Genomic DNA, 13,237 nt, shown 5'->3' on the forward strand with positions numbered 1-13,237 from the left:
CCATCTGTAATTTTACTTTTCTCCATCTAAATGGACACCTTCTTTTCCCCAACTTCAATCCCAAAATCTCTTTGACGCTGGAATTCTGTTCTGAAACCCACTATTATTTGGATAAGTGTTTGAAAAATGCCAATATTTTCACAAAACAAACCAAATTTATATTGCCCATGATATAACTATTTGTACATAAAAAGTGTCACTGCCGGGCTTCCCCAGTGGCGCAGTGGTTAAGAATCTGCCTGCCAATGCAGGGGTCATGGGTCCGAGCCCTGGTCTGGGAAGATCCCACATGCTGCGGAGCAACTAAGCCCACGCGCCACAACTACTGAGCCTGAGCTCTAGAGCCTGCGAGCCACAACTACTGAATCCACATGCCACAACTACTGAAGCCTGTGTACCTAGAGCCCATGCTTCACAACAAGAAAATCCACCACAATGAGAAGCCCGCGCACCACAACAATGAATAGTCCCCGCTAGCCACAAATAGAAAAACCCGCATGCAGCAATGAAGACCCAACGCAGCCAAAAATAAATAAATTTTTTACAATAACAAAATAAAATTGTTAAAGAACCAGCTTTTAGTTTTATTGATCTTTGCTATCGTTTCCTTCATTTCTTTTTCATTTATTTCTGATCTGAACTTTATGATTTCTTTCCTTCTGTTAACTTTGGGGATTTTTGTTCTTCTTTCTCTAATTGCTTTAGGTGCAAGGTTAGGTTGTGTATTTGAGATGTTCCTATTTCTTAAGGTAGGATTGTATTGCTATAAACTTCCCACTTAGAACTGTTTTTGCTGCATCCCATAGGTTTTGGGTCGTCGTGTCTCCATTGTCATTTGTTTCTAGGTATTTTTTAATTTCCTCTTTGATTTCTTCAGTGATCACTTCGTTATTAAGTAGTGTATTGTTTAGCCTCCATGTGTTTGTATTTTTTAACAGATCTTTTCCTGTAATTGATATCTAGTCTCATAGCGTTGTGGTCGGAAAAGATACTTGATACAATTTCAATCTTCTTAAATTTACCAAGGCTTGATTTGTGACCCAAGATATGATCTATCCTGGAGAATGTTCCATGAGCACTTGAGAAAAATGTGTATTCTGTTGTTTTTGGATGGAATGTCCTATAAATATCAATTAAGTCGATCTTGTTTAATGTATCATTTAAAGCTTGTGTTTCCTTATTTATTTTCACTTTGGATGATCTGTCCATTGGTGAAAGTGGGGTGCTAAAGTCCCCTACTATGAATGTGTTACTGTCGATTTCCTCTTTTATGGCTGTTAGTATTTGCCTTATGTATTGAGGTGCTCCTATGTTGGGGGCATAAATATTTACAATCGTTATATCTTCTTCTTGGATCGATCCCTTGATCATTATGCAGTGTCCTTCTTTGTCTCTTCTAACAGTCTTTATTTTAAACTCCATTTTGTCTGATATGAGAATTGCTACTCCAGCTTTCTTTTGATTTCCATTTGCATGGAATATCTTTTTCCATCCCCTCACTTTCAGTCTGTATGTGTCTCTAGGTCTAAAGTGGGTCTCTTGTAGACAGCATATATATGGGTCTTGTTTTTGTATCCGTTCAGCCAGTCTGTGTCTTTTGGTGGGAGCATTTAATCCATTTAAATTTAAGGTAATTATCGATATGTATGTTCCTATTCCCATTTTCTTAATTGTTTTGTGTTTGTTATTGTAGGTCTTTTCCTTCTCTTGTGTTTCTTGCCTAGAGAAGATCCTTTAGCATTTGTTGTAAAGCTGCTTTGGTGGTGCTGAACTCTCTCAGCTTTTGCTTGTCTGTAAAGGTTTTAATTTCTCCATCAAATCTGAATGAGATCCTTGCTGCATAATCTTCGTTGTAGGATTTTCTCCTTCATCACTTTAAATATGTCCTGCCAGTCCCTTCTGGCTTGCAGAGTTTCTGCTGAAAGATCAGCTGTTAACCTTATGGGGATTCCCTTGTGTGTTATTTGTTGTTTTTCCCTTGCTGCTTTTAATATTTTTTCTTTGTATTTAATTTTTGACAGTTTGATTAATATGTGTCTTGGCGTGTTTCTCCTTGGATTTATCCTGTATGGGACCCTCTGTGCTTCCTGGACTTGATTAACTATTTCCTTTCCCATATTAGGGAAGTTTCCAACTATAATCTCTTCAAATATTTTCTCAGACCCTTTGTTTTCCTCCTCTTCTTCTGGAACCCCTATAATTCGAATGTTGGTGCATTTAATGTTGTCCCAGAGGTCTCTGAGACTGTCCTCAGCTCTTTTCATTCTTTTTTCTTTATTCTGCTCTGCAGTAGTTATTTCCACTACTTTATCTTCCAGGTCACTTACCCATTCTTCTGCCTCAGTTATTCTGCTATTGATCCCTTCTAGAGTATTTTTAATTTCATTTATTGTGTTGTTCATTGTTGCTTGTTTCATCTTTAGTTCTTCTAGGTCCTTGCTAAATGTTTCTTGCATTTTCTCTATTCTATTTCCAAGATTTTGGATCATCTTTACTATCATTATTCTGAATTCTTTTTCAGGTAGACTGCCTGTTTCCTCTTCATTTGTTAGGTCTGGTGGGTTTTTATCTTGCTCCTTCATCTGCTGTTTTTTTCTGTCTTCTCATTTTGTTTGGGGTCTCCTTTTTGCAGGCTGCAGGTTCGTAGTTCCCGTTGTTTTTGGTGTCTGTCCCCAGTGGCTAAGGTTGGTTCCGTGGGTTGTGTAGGGTTCCTGGTGGAGGGGACTAGTGCCTGTGTTCTGGTGGATGAGGCTGGATCTTGTCTTTCTGGTGGGCAGGTCCACGTCTGGTGGTGTGTTTTGGGGTGTCTGTGGACTTATTATGATTTTAGGCAGCCTCTCTGCTAATGGGTGGGGTTGTGTTCCTGTCTTGCTAGTTTTTTGGCATAGGATGTCCAGCACTGTGGCTTGCTGGTCATTGAGTGAAGCTGGGTGCTGGTGTTGAGATGGAGATCTGTGGGAGATTTTCACCGTTTGATATTATGTGGAGCTGGGAGGTCTCTTGTGGACCAGTGTCCTGAAGTTGGCTCTCCCACCTCAGAGGCACAGCACTGACTCCTGACTGCAGCACCAAGAGCCTTTCATCCACATGGCTCAGAATAAAAGGGAGAAAAAAAGAAAGAAAGAAAGAAAGAAAGAAAGAGGAAAATAAAGTAAAGTAAGGTAAAATAAAGTTATAAAAATAATTATTAAGAAAAATTTTTTAATTAAAAAAAAAAACAACGGACGGATAGAACCCTAGGACAAATGGTGAAAGCAAAGCTATACAGACAAAAGCTCACACAGAGGCATACACATACACACTTACACAAAGAGGAAAAGGGGAAAAAATCATAAATTTTGCTCTCGAAGTCCACCTCCTCAATTTGGGATGATTTGTTGTCTATTCAGGTATTTCACAGATGCAGGGTACATGAAGTTGATTGTGGAGATTTAATCCGCTGCTCCTGAGGCTGCTGGGAGAGATTTCCCTTTCTCTTCTTTGTTCGCACAGCTCCTGGGGTTCAGCTTTGGATTTCGCCCCGCCTCTGAGTGTAGGTCACAGGAGGGCGTCTGTTCTTCGCTCAGACAGGACGGGGTTAAAGGAGCCGGTGATTCGGGGGCTCTGGCTCACTCAGGCTTGGGGAATGGAGGGGCACAGAGTGCGGGGCGAGCCTGCGGCAGCAGAGGCTGGCGTGACGTTGCACCAGCCTGAGGCGCACCATGTGTTCTCCCAGGGAAGTTGTCCCTGGATCCCAAGACCCCGGCAGTGGGGGGCTGCACAGGCTCCCCGGAAGAAAGATGTGGAGGGTGACCTGTGCTCGCACACAGGCTTCTTGGTGGCGGCAGCAGCAGCCTTACCGTCTCACGCCCGTCTCTGGGGTCCGCGCTGTTAGCCGCGGCTCGCACCCGTCTCTGGAGCTCCTTTAAGCAGCGCTTTTAATCCCCTCTCCTCACGCACCAGGAAACAAAGAGGGAAGAAAAAGTCTCTTGCCTCTTCGGCAGGTCCAGACTTTTTCCCTGACTCCTTCCCGGCTAGCCGTGGTGAAGGCTGTGTTCACGCCGCCAGTCCTCTCCCTGCGCTCTGACCGAAGCCGGAGCCTCAGCTCCCAGCCCAACCCGCTCCGGCGGGTGAGCAGACAATCCTCTCGGCCTGGTGAGTGCTGGTCGGCACCGATCCTCTGTGCTGAAATCTCTCAGCTTTGCCCTCCGCACCCCTGTGGCTGCACTCTCCTCCGCAGCTCCGAAGCCCCCTCACCCCCCTGCCACCCTCAATCTCGCCCCGTGAAGGGGCTTCTAGTGTGTGGAAACCTTTCCTCCTTCATGGCTCCCTCCCACTGGTGCAGGTCCCGTCCCCATTCTTTTGTCTCTGTTTATTCTTTTTTCTTTTGCCCTACCCAGGTACGTGGGGAGTTTCTTGCCTTTTGGGAGGTCAGAGGCCTTCTAACAGCGTTCAGTAGGTGTTCTGTAGGAGTTGTTCCACGTGTAGATGTATTTCTGGTGTATCTGTGGGGAGGAAGGTGACCTCCGCGTCTTACTCTTCCGCCATCTTTCCCCCTCTCCACAGGCGAATTCACGCTTGTTCCCGGGACCTCCCCTGTGCTCGGTGAGCTTCCCTCTGCTTCTCTCTATATAATTTTAAATTACCATTCTTTTCTGAACAGACGTCTTAGCTAATTACACCTGATCATCTTATTGGGAACAGGAGATAACTAATTCAATAAAAAATAAGTGTCCTATCTTTGCTCAACATAGTAATTCTGGTCCCAGGACTGCTAAAAGCGCAATATGCAGTTTCTTAATCAAATCCTACCCTCAAAATGAATGATTGTAAGGAAGGTGATATTTGGTTGAGTTTTTGTTGCGAAAAGGGAAACATAATGTTAGGATTCTTTTTCATTCACATTGGGATTTTATTCCTTTCACCTGAAAGAGGAAGGACAGGGAGCTGTCGAAGCCCAGGAGATAGCCAAGTGGCCAGGGAGCAATATGGTGGTACAGGAAGAACATGCATCCAGGAGCCAGGAGAATGGGAGTCAGCCTCAACTCTGATAGCGAATGAGCCAAGGCAAATCACCTGCCAATCGTTGACCTGTTTCCTCAGTTGAAAAATTTAACCAGATGGTCTCCAAGATCCCTTCCTGGTCCAATATTCTAGTCTATGCTATGATAATTCCAAATTTATATATCCTTATCCACTCTTATTTCCACTGTCCCAAACAGCACAACAGAGAAGTGAAACTCCTCTGTTCACTCCTTTACCCACTTCAGGCAAGTAATCTGTAATGAACCCCTGGTCCATTTTAGCCCAAGGGCAGAACAGTTATTAGTCAAAGAAAACAGTGTGCTAGGAGATAATTATGCAAGCAAGAAATGTGTATTAATTTCCTTCTCAAATGTGAAAAAAGTAACAATGTTGTAAGCCATTCTAAGGTTTTCCATTTGTAGATTCTTACAGTAATATTTATTCAAGTCTAATTTTCCAACGTTATTTTTTACCTCATACAGTATGATTATTCTACTTCACTATGGTAACCATGTCACCAGTTTTCCAAGGCAGCCTCAGTTACAATTTTTTTGTCCCAAATTTAGACCAAGTTTTAAACTTTATCTCTTTTTTTAAGTTTAGGAGATATGATTGCCCATATACTTAATTATTCTCTGTCTGTGTCTCTCTTCTCTGATTACAATAACAAACTTGATATGAGATGAGTAGACTAAGGAGATACCCAGATTTTTATATTTCAAATCTTTGTACTTGGCTAATAGTTTCACAAGCTGATGTGGTGATGGAAAAATTTGGACCCCGACATAAGATTTACCCATTGAGTAGACATAGATAGTGGGAGATATTTAGCTACAGTAACTGACCACACAATTTGGAATTCCTGTGAAGCAAAGTCAGGATTGCTCTACTGTTAATAGCATTTCCATGTGGATATATTAGGGTCCTTATGAGGGGAAAGAAGCCAATAAGTTTAGGAAGCTGGACAGACCGGCAGTTGTCTTCTGGGCAGAAAAGACAAGGGTCCCGAGATCTTGGTAACTGGGCTGAGGTCCCAGTTAGTACTAGGAATCCACACAGAAAAGAGACAGAAAAGGGCAAGGAGGATCATCAGATACCCAATGCTTAGCACAAGGATATATGGAAGCAGGGGAAATGTTTATTTTTTTAATTTTATTTTGTATTGGCTGTAGATAACATAATATTGCACTCTTAAATCCTTCAGTATACATCTCTAAAATATAAGTTGTTTATAAACTTGTATTACATTCCTCTTTGAGAAAGTGCTAAAAACTACAGAGTCAGAAAAAAATAACAATACATACATGCACAATGTCTTATGGGCAATTTCAGGGGATTCACAGCTTCCTAGAAAGATAGCCACAGACTTCAATTCAAAATCTTTAGCAAAGAGAGATTTGACTTTGCAGGGTGATCTAGAAGGGTAGTGGCCAGCACATGTCAAATCCAGTTAGCAGCTAAGACTATCTGGATATCCCACTGACCAGTGGGGAGGCCCCAGTTTCTAGAATTGGAAGGATAATTAATAGTCAGCCTCTGTGGGAAGCTGAGGCTGTTTATTACCATCATCTGTGTGTCCCGTTTGGTCTAGAAAGTGGAGCAGGGATAACTTGTGGTATGAAAATCAGTGGGCCCAGCTCTCAGGAGCTGAGTCTAGCAAAGGTCAAAATATAAGGTATCCAATAAGGCTGAGGCAATCAAAGAATCTTCTGCCTGTGCACCATGCCCAAACACCACAGACAAATATAAAGTGGGATTTTAAGGGTCAGACTTGAATAGTAAAGGTCAGAGGAGAGGGTTCTGCTGATGGCTTTGGCAAAAGGTAAAAGAAAGAAAGAAAGATGGTGACCAGATGTTCTCCATTTGGAATCTGTAAAAGGGAAATTACATTACAATAGCAGGAATTTAGGTTATATAAAAGGAAAATTTTGCATCCAATGAACTTTGTAAAGCATGAGAACTTCTTACTGAGGGACATTGTTATTCTCCTTCCATGTAATATGTGAAAACAAAACAGACATTTGTATGTTTTCAGGGATTTGAATACAAGGTTGTCAGAAACAAGAGATCAGGTCAAGTATATATGGACATATTCAAATTCCTTGAAAGACTGGCATATCTGTATTTGACATTTATTTAATTATTATAGTTTTTATAATTAGTCTTCAAATCCATTGAATTCCTCTAATCTGACAGTTCACCCAAACTTTTCTATACAAAATTATTGAGAATAAAAATATCCTTTATATAATTCATAATCAACATATTCACAGAAACCATTCATCATCAGTATTCCTATTAATTTTTGTTAATATGTATTAATAAGAATTAAGTGAAAACATCAATATGTAGCAGTCCAATTATAATTTGAAATTATAGTTTTTAAGTAAAATGACTCATATCTACATACACATGTTGAAAATAATATCTTAAGTAAAGTACACTCTGGAAAACTATTTAGAAAGTAATAGAAAAGTAAATACAAAAAAAAGTTCTGAAAAGGCTGTTAGAAAAGCAGTGAGATTTACAGATTGACTAGAAACAGCAGAAAAAACCCCAAAAGGTATTTGACATTTTAGTCAGTCAGTCAGAAAAGAGAGTTGGCAGTTGGTCAGGAGAAAATGTGAATCCTAAAAGTCTATCTCCTCCATCATATAATGCGTATGAATCAGACGTCTGCTAGCTAGTTCTTGGTCTCAATTCTAAGAGTCACTGACTACTTTATACTACTACTTCATGACCAAACTTAGAGTTCCTGTTTTTTCAACTTGTAATATACGTAGCTCACGCTCACACAGAATTTGGGATAGAGTATCACTATCCTCCCACCCATTCACACCATCCTTTATTTTGGCCAACTGCTGAAACACAATTGCCACGTCTATCACCTACAACGGAAGTTTGACATTTAGCCAACTATTAGGAAGCACAGTAGTGACTGCTATAGCAACAGACTAAACAATCTAAAAGGCAGAGTTAGAGGAAGAGGTAAGCAATTCCAAATACATGGAGGTATGAAAGTACTTTAAGAATTTTCAAACGTAACTCCAAGGCATAAAAACTCAGAACCCACATCAGAGTTAATGATATTCTTTATATTAAAAATATAATTATTTTCTATAATTGTTTTACCAGTATTACCATCTAAGAATTTTTTAAATGGTTTAACCTCAATTTCTAATGAAGTACAAATTCAAAGAATACATAGTTTCAAAATAAGAATTCTAATCCAAAATTTCCAAATGCTGACTTTGTAAATAAGATTATATACAAACAATATGAAATTATTCCATTCCTTTAGAGCTGTTTCCTGCTAGCCTTCCAGTTGAAAAGGAAAATGTTAGCAGCACCAAATGTAAGCCACAAAGGAAAAAATGACACCACCTGTCCAAACTCTACTTCCTTCAGTTTATTTCTCTGAAAGCTTTTAGTTTTCTTAATCCTTCCATTATAAACTCTCTCTCTCTCTCTCTCACACACACACACACCTTCCTACAGTTTTATCAAGACAAAAATCAATTTTTTAAAAATCCTTTTGTATAACAGCATAAGATTATTGCCACTCTTAGATGGCTGTGTTTGTGGAGTTGGGTGAAACTTTTAAAACTGTTTACAAAGAGAATTACCATTTTTGGTTCACCAACTGATTCTCTATTTAGACCAGTGATTCTAAACACTGACTCAGGGCCTTCTTTTATAACAAATATTTTTTAACCGTTTTGTACTATCATAGAATGAAGTTCTTAGAATATATAACTTCTAAGTATACTTAATTTTAACAAATTAATATAATGTCCTAACTTCCATGCAAACAAGAAATTAAAAAGGAAATAAAATAATATGTATTTCAATATGTAAGTGCTCAGCCATGACTACACTAGATGATATACGAAATAAGATCCTTGTACCTACTCATAATCAACCAATATGGGTATAATACAAGTAAGACAATGTTCATCTGATTATTACAGTACTATTTATGCTCAACATCTAGATATAAAGGCTAAATAATTACAGTCATATACTTGGCAGCTGCATTCCAGAGAAATGCATTATATATTAAAACTTTACAGAAAGTATTTTGTGTTTGCATATATAATGAAGTTGGTTCCAGGCTCAAATAATTACAAATGGATTTTTCATTTACATGAATGACTGGTAAGACCATCAGTCAGGCAAGATGTAGGACAGTTTTTCCCTGCATACCAGGAAATGTAGTATCCCCAGCTTCCACCATAAAAAATCCTCTTACAAATATCCTAAATTCTCCTAGAGAGCAGCACCTCACCCCCACCTCAATCCTGAGAGCTACAAGGGCTAAGTGGAGACACCTAGACACCTTAGATTCATCTTGGATTTATGGAAAGAGATGGAGTGGCTCCTCTGGGAAGATTATAATAAAACTTATGTGTGCCATTATAGATATTTTTCAGGTCAAAGAATTGGAATCACGAAGACTATGATTTCTGATTATAAGGAAAATGTTATAAATTAATAAATAAGATAAATGTTTAATTATATATGCAAAAATTAATTGCATTCCTGCATACAGCTACAAATGGTTAAAAACTATGTTTATAAGATAAAATTTATAATAGCAAAAAGAAATACAAAGGACCAAAGGAAAAATAACAAAATATGTTCAAAAAGCACTATGAAGCATATTATAAAATTCTATTGAAATTCATTAAAGAAAACCTAAATAATTGGAGAGTTTTCTACACTCATTAAAAGTAGAACTCGGTAATATAACCATGTCTATTCTCCTCAAGTGACATAAATATTTAATATTATTTCAATCAAAATCTCAAGAATTTCCAGTTTCTAGCCAGACCACTCCAAACTAACAAGTAAAAATCTGAACAAACCGAAAAATCGACAACTCTTCTTTTATCTATCAGAGAGGTGGTGGCACAGGGCAAACCACTGCCCCCCAAATTAGAGACAAAGAGAGGAATACAGAGAATCACAACACACCAGAGCAGAAACCTCTACAGGAACTAGTGCCAAGGCTATAAACCCCTGACCTATAACTGACAAACTGCTGGAGTCTCAGTGTGGGCAAGTCTGAGAAATAACATCTCAAAGGGGACCCAGTCATTGGTGGGAGTGTGGGAAATGGGGAGAGGGGGGCAAGAACGGGTGTTCAAAAGTTTTGTTAAGCTTTATCTTCTGAAGCTCTACCAGGTTCTCACAGAATACTGGGGAAAAAGGCCCTGGTGCTTCTGGTAGGGGGAGGGTGAAAAAGGAACGATTTTGAAATATAGCAGAACACTCTGTTCTTCATAACAAGGTGTGCCCTCAGGAGAAACTACTTAACCAGAGTCTGAAATGTTGGGCCAGAGGAAGGGAAACACCCAACTCCAGCCCACACTAGTTATCTTGTCCTACCTAATGGGGGAAAATATCGAAATACATATATAAGGTTTACAGTTCAGAGGAAGGGCACAATAAAAAACTGAGAACTAACCATAAGAACATAGAACACTTACCCTTCCTCTGCCACACCTTACTACTGCATTACTAAAGGCCTATTTTTAACAATGTCTTTTAACCAGTACATCACACGTCTTGCTATCAAGAAAAAATTACAAGACATACCAAATGGAAAAAACATAGTTTGAAGAAACAGAACAAGCATCAGGACCAGACATGGCAGAAATGTTGGAATTACCAGACCAGGAACTTAAAACAATTGTGATTATTATGCTAAGAGCTATAATAGATAAAGAAGACAACATACAAAAACAGATGGGCAATGTAAACAGAAAGAAATTCTAAGAAAGAACCAAAATGAAATGCTAAACATAAAAAAACACTGTAGTAGAAATAAATAATGCCTTCAATCGGCTTATTAGTAGACTGGACATGGCTGAGGAAAGACTCTCTAAGCTTGAAAATATCTCAGCAGAAAGCTGAAAAGCTGAAAAGCAAACAGAAAAAAAGGCTGGAAAAAACAAACACCGGAAAAGAATATCCAAGAACTAGGGGACAACTATAAACACATACATAGAATGTAATATACATGTAACACACACAAATGGAAATACCAGAAAGAGAAGAAAGAAAAGGACAGAAGAAATATTTGTAAAAGTATTGACTTAAGAATTTCCCCCAAATTAATGTCAGACTCTAAGCCATAGATCCAGGAAGCTCAGAAAGCCCGGATAGAATAAATGTACAAAAAACTACACCTAGGCATTCATTTTCAAACTATAGAAAATCAAAGATAAAGAAAAAATGCTGAGAGAAGCCAGAGCAATAAAATACTTTATATATAGAGGTGCAAAGATGAGAATTACACCTGACTTCTCTTCAAAAACCATGCAAGAAGAGAATGAAATGAAATATTTATATAGTTGAGAGAAAAAAATCACCAACCTAGAATTCTGTGCCCTGCAAATTTATCTTTCAAAAGTGAAAGAAATAAAGACTTTTTCAGACAAACAAAAATTGAGAGAGTTGGTTGCTAGTGGACCTGCCTTGCAAGAAATGTGAAAAGAAGTGCTTTAGTGAGAAGGAAAATTATATAGTTCAGAAACTTTGATCCACATAAAGCCAGGAAGAGTATCACAGAAGGAATAAGCAAAGGTCAAAGGAAAACTTTGATTTTGCTTATTCTAAATTGATGTAACAGATAACAGTCTGTTCAAAATAATGGCAATCATGTATGCTTATATACAGGTATACCTCGGATATATTGGACATTCAGTTACAGACCACCACAATAAAGCAAATCTCTCAATAAGACAAGTTACATGAATTTTTTGGTTTCCCAATGCATATAAAACTTATGTTTACACTATACTGTAGTCTATTAAGTGTGCAATAGCATTATGTCTTAAAAGACAATGTACATATCTTTTTTTTTTTGCGGTATGGGGGCCTCTCACTGTTGTGGCCTCTCCTGTTGCAGAGCACAGGCTCCGGAAGCGCAGGCTCAGTGGCCATGGCTCACGGACCTAGCCGCTCCGCGGCATGTGGGATCTTCCCAGACCAGGGCACGAACCCATGTCCCCTGCATCAGCAGGCGGACTCTCAACCACTGCGCCACCAGGGAAGCCCGACAATGTACATATCTTAATTAAAAGTACTTTATTGCCAAAAAATGCTATGATCTGAGCATTCAGGAAATTACAATCTTTTTCACAAATAGTAACACCAAAGATCACTGATTGCAGATCACCATAACAAATATAATAATAATGAAAAAGTTTGGAATATTGCAAGAATTAACAATATGTGACACAGACACAACGTGAGCAAATGCTGTTGGAAAAATGGCACCAATAGTCTTGCTTGCCTCAGTATTGCCACAAACCTTCAATTTATAAAAAACACAATATCTGTGAAGTATGGTAAAGTGAATCACGATAAAACAATGTATGCCAGTAAAAGCCAAATGAATGACAGCAATGACACAAGGGACAGGATAAGGAATTAGCCTTATGTTGTTATTATAAAGTACTTGCACTATCCATGAAGCAGTATAGTGTTATTTGAAAGTCAACTTGGATTAGCTGTAAATGTATATTGCAAATTCTAGGGCAACCATTTTTTAAAGTCCTTTTTAATTATAACTGATATGCTGAGAGAGGAGAGAAAATTGAATCATAGAAAATGTTCAATTAAAACCTCAAAGCACAAAACAGAGTGAAAAACAAAAATAGGAACAAAGAACAAGGGCAACAAATAGAAAACAGTAAAAAAAATGATATATATTCTTCCAACCATATCAACCATATCAATAATCACTTAGAATGTCATGGTATAAATGCACCAATTAAAAGACAGATATTGTCAAAGTGGATCAAAAATCAAAACCCAACTGTATGTTTTCTACAAGAAACCCATTTTAAATACGAACACAGCTATAGATTAAAAGTAAATAGATAAAGAAAGACATACCATGCTACCACTAATCAGAAGAAAGCAGAAGTAGCTATATTAATTTTGAAAATAGCAGACTTCAGAGCCTAGGAAGTTATCAGGGATAAAGAGGGCCATGATATAATGATAAAAGGGTCAATTTTCCAAGAAGACATAACAGTCCTTAACATATAAGAGTAAAAATAGAGCATCAAAATGCGTAAGGCAAAAACTGGTAGAACTGCAAGGAGAAACATGAATCCACTATTACAGCTGCAGACTTTAATACCCTTCTCTCAGAATGGACAAATCGAGCAGATAAAAAAATGAGTAAGGACATAGTTAAATGCAACAACACCATCAA

At 38.4% G+C, this 13,237-nt stretch overlaps 1 long non-coding RNA gene across 2 annotated transcripts in view; it reads right to left on the reverse strand.

Moving 5' to 3' along the window:
* LOC307188225 overlaps positions 1 to 13,237 on the reverse strand; it is a 291,691-nt gene that overhangs the window by 120,075 nt on the left and 158,379 nt on the right. The window lies entirely within an intron of this gene.

This window comes from Stenella coeruleoalba, assembly GCF_951394435.1.
Source record: "Stenella coeruleoalba genome assembly, chromosome: 6".
Taxonomy (NCBI): domain Eukaryota; kingdom Metazoa; phylum Chordata; class Mammalia; order Artiodactyla; family Delphinidae; genus Stenella; species Stenella coeruleoalba.